The following is a 7,443-nucleotide window of genomic DNA, read 5'->3' as shown; positions in this document are numbered from 1 at the left end:
CCGAGCGGCCCCCTCCCATCTTAACAAGCATTTACAATGCAATGGTCTCGGCATTGTTAAAGTTAGAGCTATTGGCATTGCTCATGACACTCTCAAATGCGAGACCTATTGCATTTGCACCCACACACACACAAAGCCACCCACACACACAGAGCCACCCACATACACAGAGCCACTCTGCATCAAATGTAAAATAAGATAAAGCTGGAGACAAGGTCGAGAGCAGACGCACAAGACTCCTGTCCTTGGCTCCTGCGCATCCATCACAGCCCCAGCTCAAACAAACTGCCAAACACTCCCAATGAAGCGCTCCGAGGAGAACACAGCCCTGGTCAAGGACAGGTCCAGCTAGCAGAGAATACCACACATACAGCCACAGAGCCAAAGAGTCCTTCGAAGGCGAGAGGAGGTCCAAGGAATACCACACATACAGCCACAGAGCCAAAGAGTTCTTCGAAGGCGAGAGGAGGTCCAAGGAATACCACACATACAGCCACAGAGCCAAAGAGTCCTTCGAAGGCGAGAGGAGGTCCAAGGAATACCACACATATAGCCACAGTGCCAAAGAGTCCTTCGAAGGCGAGAGGAGGTCCAAGGAATACCACACATACAGTGACAAAGCCAAAGAGTCCTTCGAAGGCGAGGGGAGGTCCAAGGAATACCACAGATACAGCCACAGAGCCAAAGAGTCCTTTGAAGGCGAGAGGAGGTCCAAGGGATACACACATACAGACACAGAGCCAAAGAGTCCTTCGAAGGCGAGAGGAGGTCCAAGGAATACCACACATATAGCCACAGTGCCAAAGAGTCCTTTGAAGGCGAGAGGAGGTCCAAGGAATAACACACATACAGTGACAAAGCCAAAGAGTCCTTCGAAGGTGAGGGGAGGTCCAAGGAATACCACACATACAGTGACAGAGCCAAAGAGTCCTTCGAGGCGAGGGGAGGTCAGTCTGGCTGACTATTCAGATATCTGCACCAGAACACAAGCACCTGTGCACTTCCATGCAAGGCCTCAGTCTAGAAATCACCCCTTAGTGTTACAGGAAGAAGTTAATGGTGAAAGGGCAACATGACCAATCCTACTGAACGGTGCCCTCTAGAGAAGCCACTTCGAAGCATGAACACAGAACTGTACCGTCATTCTAGCCAGTCTCCCCTCTAAAGCCGTGCACTTGGGGCCACTGAAGACGGTCTGTCAATGTTTCCCAGACATTTCTGGGCTGCCTTTGAAAGATGAACTTTTAATGGACACTACATGCAGATTCTCTCCCAAAGGCTAGTCTGGACCACAAAATCTTTAAACATAACATCTAGAGACTAAAGAGTTCAGATTCGACTCATTCCATCTTCTGGCGCAATTCAGAGACACCAAAGACATACAGTGGTTCCTTGTGGTATAGGTAAAACATATTTTGAAAACAGTAAATGTAGATGTAAACTTAGGCCATGTAGTGAGACACAGCACTTAAAGCTATAAAGTGATAAGTAACTCAGCTGCTCAGACACAAGGAGAAGAAGGGAAAGTGCTCCAGTGATCTCACGTGTATGAAGTGCAAAAGGTACAAGACGTGTGCATGCAAAGTATGAAAATGGACCCCACAGGCTCAAAGTACCAGTACAGAAATAATCAGTAGTAACACAGTATAATCCAAACAAATCAGATTTTTTTTTCATGGATCCATGTGGATTTAATGATGATTTAAAGGGGCATCATCAGAACAACAGATCATTGTGCAGAAGTGAAGGTAAAAGGTCGAATTGTCCCAGTGATAAGAAGCATAAAATATAGACAAAAACTGAATATATTGAATTAACTGTACCATCCACCAAATTTGGGGCACAGTGTGTCTTGGAACAATGAAAATCATAGGCAGTGGCACCACAGCAAGAAGCGTACACAAATTTCACAACCAACACTTAAATACCTTCCAGGCATAAATCTGAATACTGCACGCAATAGTTGCTTCAATAACAGAGCCCACAGCACTGCCACACTTAGCTCACTGCCTTCAGATGCAGAAGTTCATGATTGCTATATTTACTTCTTTCCGAATATCTTTAATCTATACCGCAAGGAGCCAGTGTATACGTTTCTGCTCTACTGGCCCTGGTGGTTATCGGGCTGCACCTGCTGCTATTGTGCCCGATGCAGAGTCCGTTGGAGTCCTGATCTCATACCAGTTTCTAATCCAGTGTAACATGGACACACTCACAATACCAAATTTTCTATACAGTGCTGCATGCTGTTTATTTACCGCTTCTAAAACATGGAAAAAACAAATGTTACTATTACCTCATTTATGTTACTCAATTTGCCAACCTCAGAAGAATGGAAGGCAGTCTGCCCAGAAGGATTCAAACTCCAGAACACAGCATTTTGTCAGAGGTCAGCTCGCTGAGCCATACCGTCAGCATAAATCACTTAATTATTTCTTTCTGGGTGTCAAACAGACACCAGGCAGTACTGGATTTAGGCCTCTTGCATGGGGTTAGAACCAGCAATTAGGACTAATAGACACTCAAACTCTGAGACAACCCACATATTTTACTGATCATGAACTGCACATGCACAAAAGGAGAGCAGACAGGGACACAAAGAGGACAGAAAAAGTAAATGTATGAAGGTAGCAGAAAATACGAATAAAGTGAGAGGCAATACTAACATGTGTCCACAGCTCCACTGGGTCCAGCTTTTCCTTCCCTGTCAGCTTCTGGGTAGTCTCCTCTGAAGTTGCTCTGCTGCGACGTGGTGCGTCCGCCCTATCAGAATGCCCTTGTTGTGTGTGGCTGTGCCCATGGTGAGGATCCTCATGGCAGTGCCCGTGGTGGGCATGGCTGTGCCCATGGTGAAGATCCTCATGGGAGTGGCCGTGGCGGGCATGACTGTGTCCATGGTGCATGTCTTCGTGGGAGTATCCATGGTGTGCATGAGAGTGTCCATGGTGTGGCTCCGCGTGAGCGTGACCATGGTGGGCATGACTGTGTCCGTGGTGAAGATCTTCATGGGAGTGGCCTTGTCCGCTCGCAGTTTGACTCAGCACAGCACAAGTCACAAGGACTGTACCTATGGCACACAGCCACGCTCTCCTTCTGCCAACTGATGCTCCCACCCCTCTCTCGGTGCACCGGCTGAACCCTCTCACCGGCTCCGGCTGCCTTTCTTTCTCACACACAAACGTGACAGCAGCACATCAGACACAGCCAAGGGGCGGGGCTTTTGGGGCTAGAGGCGGGGCCCGGTGCGGAAGTGGCGATAATGCGGGGCGGAAGTATTCATTCCATGCCAGTTTGGCGAAGGCATAGAACCAACACGTCACAGAGACCGGAAGTGACCTCGACCCGGACATCCGGGTCTATGTGTCTTGTACTTTAAAGACCCCTGTCAATTATTGACCCACCGAATTGCGCTTTCAAAATCCAGCATGTTTAATCATGTATTATTATTATTATGTGCTATGAACATAGTCTGGAGGACATCCCAACTCTTAACATAATCTGAAACACAGATAGACGAGAAATGGTTTGTACTCGAAACAGAAGAGGAGCAGCTCTGCAAACACACCGAGCGTGCAGTCAGTGCTGTGGGCGGACGGCACATCTCCCCGAGCAGAGAGCAGCGCGGTGCGCAGAGAGGGACCAACACCGCACCGAGGAGAAAGTGCACGCTGAGCTGGCACTCAACTACTGTGGATGCAGCAACACCCTGGGCAGAGGCCAGCACTCTACAGAGAGGAGCGGATGAGCACACCACTGCCTTTCTCCGAGGCGAAGCAGAAATGCCTCGGAGAAAGGCAGCGGCGCTTTCGGATTCGGGGGCGTGTTCTCCTCTTGCCATTGGCTGGAGGAGATAATTAGAGAAGTTGCAAAAAACACGCCCCCGAATCCGAAAAGGACGGGACCTGTTCGGAGTGACGGACCTCTTCTCCAATGGCTGGCCAGCATTCAAGAGGCCAGCCAATGGAGAAGAGGGGAGAAGAGGGGCGGGTTCAAGCCCCACTTCTCCAAGTCATTATATCTCGCGAGCGAGACTGCGCAAGCGCAGCCTTCGCTAGCCGAGACCTAAAAATGGCCTCGGGGAGGTGGGGGTCACCGGGGCAGTGGGGGAGCACATGGACTCCCGCATTTAAGTATAGTAGGCCCCGGGAGGTTAGGGTCCCTGGGGCTGCGTGGGGGGTCCCCAGCCCCCCACATTTCAAACAATTAGCCCCAGGGAGGTGGCTGTGTTTATTCTGCCAAATTGGTGGATCCACAGCGACTCCCACCAAAATTGTTTTGAAAAAATGCTTTTTTTTAGGCCCAGTGGGTGCCTGTCGGACACCCCGAACAGGCCTAGGGGGTCAGGGTGTTTCTACCCTGCCCCCTTTTCTTTTTTTAAATCTTTTTTCTTGTAACTCGGTTCAACCAAGTCACAAAATGGCTGCCAACACTGGTTTGAAGTGTTGGCAGCAGTTCAGATCTCAGGCACGAGATCGGAAGGGTTAGCGGTTCCACTGCGGCCACAGTTGTATATCTGAGAAATCTTTACATTTCTCAGGAACTGCTGAACGGATTTACACCATTTAACAAAAAAGAGTGTTTCTGGACCAAGATCTACCTTCTTACCAAGTTTAGTGTGATTCCGTTCAACAGTTTGGGCTATAGCCACGTCTAAAGTTTCCTATAGCAATTAACATGGAGAAAAAGTGTTCTAGACCCCCCCCCCCTCTTTTTATCGGCCCCCTCTTCACAGTTCAGCCCAACATTTTCAAGACAGCAGCTGAAGTGAGCCTCAAAATACATTTGAAAATTTCGTGAAGATTCGTCAAACTACACCAAAGTTATTGGCAAATTAAAAATTGGCAAATCAAAAACTGCTTTTTAATAGAAATCAGTTCCTAAATATAACTTCCTACTGGCGACTGCCAATAGGTAATATACATTAAAAAACTCAATGTTGCATTAATCTCAGGTTGGATATTTTTTCTTCCAATGAGTAGGATTAAAACCTATTAAGTGCAGAAAAATTTAATTTGTATTGTGTGCTATAAAAAGATGATAGTATGTTATAGACATCTAGCATTTTTACTGACAATAGACTGACATATTTTACATCGAGTGAGAATGTAAAAAATACTTTTAATTTTTTATCTCTCTTACAATTTATGATGTAATACACCACAACATGTCTATTTCATCCCTCTGACGGATTGCAGGGTGTGGTAGTTAGTTGTGAGGTTGCATCTATGCTCCTTTGTCTCCGTAAAACTGCTCTCAGCTAGGACACCACTTGAACACAGAAAGAATTAGACTTTGGTCATGCTCTAAAGGAAAATAAGAGCCCTCTACAGCTCCCCACCGCACACCACACTGAATGCGATTGGGCACCGCTTGTGTATCTCAGCGTCTGCATATAACTCTGAAACATATGGAGGATGTGTTGCTGAAGTAGTCCTGGAACCTGGATCTGAAACAAGAATAGCTGCAACAACCGGATCCTAGCCAGTTCCATCTCTGTTCTAGCACAGGCACTGGCCAAAGACGGGGGACACATTACACTCCTGTTTAGATCTTGCTAAGTAGACACATGCTAGCAGGACATTCCAATTCACTGAAGTCAGGAAATGGCTAGCACCACTTAGCAGGCAGGACTTTTAGTGTATGCCAGTTAAACAATCTGACCAAGTGGTCATTGATGTCGCAATCACTACAGTGTGAGACTTGGGAGTCACATGCCAGTTGCACATCAAAGACCATTAGGGCAGCCAAATAAGACACAACAGAAAACAACGTGCAAAATTCAAAACCCTGGGCAGAGGTCAGGGCTTTAAGGTTGGTGATGTAGATGGCCACGGAATTTCAAAACACTTATCCCACACCATTGCCATGTTAGAGGAAAGTTTGACATGAGCTTGACATGGAAAGTGCATTTGCCAGTGAGTTTCAGGGACTGTTTTACAAACTAATATCTTCCAATTTAAGGGGGTGACATACTATATTGCTCACTCTTCATTATAGGTTTGGCATTCAATGTATATGAGTGTGTAGACATATGTATAATGTCTGACTGGGGTAAATCTGGATAGTTAAAAGAGGTTTGGGGATTATTTAGAAAGAAACAATTGGGGAATGTTGTAGCAGTACCTTAATGAGTTACTATAGACTTACAAAATACAGTGTTTTTACGGTACGCTATCTCCGTGGACCAGTAGGGCAAAGAATACAGCCCCTGTGGGGAGGGACGTGTGCTGGTGTATTCCGGTGCGATCAAGTGTCTTCTGAAAAGAGCTCACCTTTGATTTCTCAAAACAATGAAGCTCACAGAAATCCCGGTGAAAAACGAGAATGCTAACGTATCTCTAAGCTGGATGGAGCAGAGAGATTGACATTTATAATGTCATGGGTAAGACTTTCCCTACAGCAACAGGGTGCATTAAAATTCTAACTCAGTCAGAGCAGGAAGTGATGTTCCTCCTGCAACCATCAATGCCTGTGATGTCATTTTTTGGGGTCTCTTTGGACATAGCATATTTCCAAAGGACCCTATTCCACACTACCATGCCATTTGTGGTCAGATCACCAACACTCAACAATTTTGCGACTATTAAAAAAAAAACATTTTGCGACTATGCACTAAATTAAATGTGCTGGTCCTGAAGAATTTGTTGGAACGCCAGTGACCCATAGTAAGCGGAGAAACATGGTGACCCTCAAAGGAGGCTAAGCAGACATGGTCATTGATTTAAATTAATTGTTTAGTGCTCTTAATTGATTTAAAGGGCTTACAAAAACAGGGACTATAATACGTTTGTACTTTCCACCGTCATGTACCCTTATATTACGCCCTTTGACACCACCTTTATTCAAAGCAAAGATGTGAAATGACTTCGTTTTTGAGATATACAAGTTGTACTAGTCAGCAAACACTGCACGTAAAATCTATAGTTTGCATCAGGAGTGAGAATTAAAACTATATTTTTTCTGATTAACAAAATTGCACGAAAGTACCATTCCTTTTTCAACGAGACCCTCAATTTACAAAGCACAAAATAAATCTTGAAACTGTTAATCAACACTCCAAGGGAATTTGTAGGATTAGGTCACTTCAAAGTTTTTTCTTCAAACCTTGGATTTTCTTCATTTGTGGATGTTCTTAGTTCTGGGCTTAGCACTGAGTACTCTGTTCGGAGCTGAAGAGTGAGAATCTGGACTGATACCTTCATACAGTACACAGAGGTTGAACATCTGTACAACTTCTATACTTTTTGGTGAATAGCATTAAGCATTCGGGGCCAGATGTATGACCGTTTTTAGCGGTTGAAAACGGAAAATCAGGCTAAAAAGGGTTGTTGCATGTACAAACCTATTTTGTGAGTCGGTAACCAATTACCGACTCGAAAATAGGGACTTGCTAAGGGATATACGACATTTTTGCAACCGAAAATGCAGTCGCAAAACAATTGC

Source organism: Triturus cristatus, chromosome 9 (genome assembly GCF_964204655.1).
Source record: "Triturus cristatus chromosome 9, aTriCri1.1, whole genome shotgun sequence".
NCBI classification, from domain to species: Eukaryota; Metazoa; Chordata; class Amphibia; order Caudata; family Salamandridae; genus Triturus; species Triturus cristatus.
Note: the sequence above shows the minus strand (reverse complement) of the source record.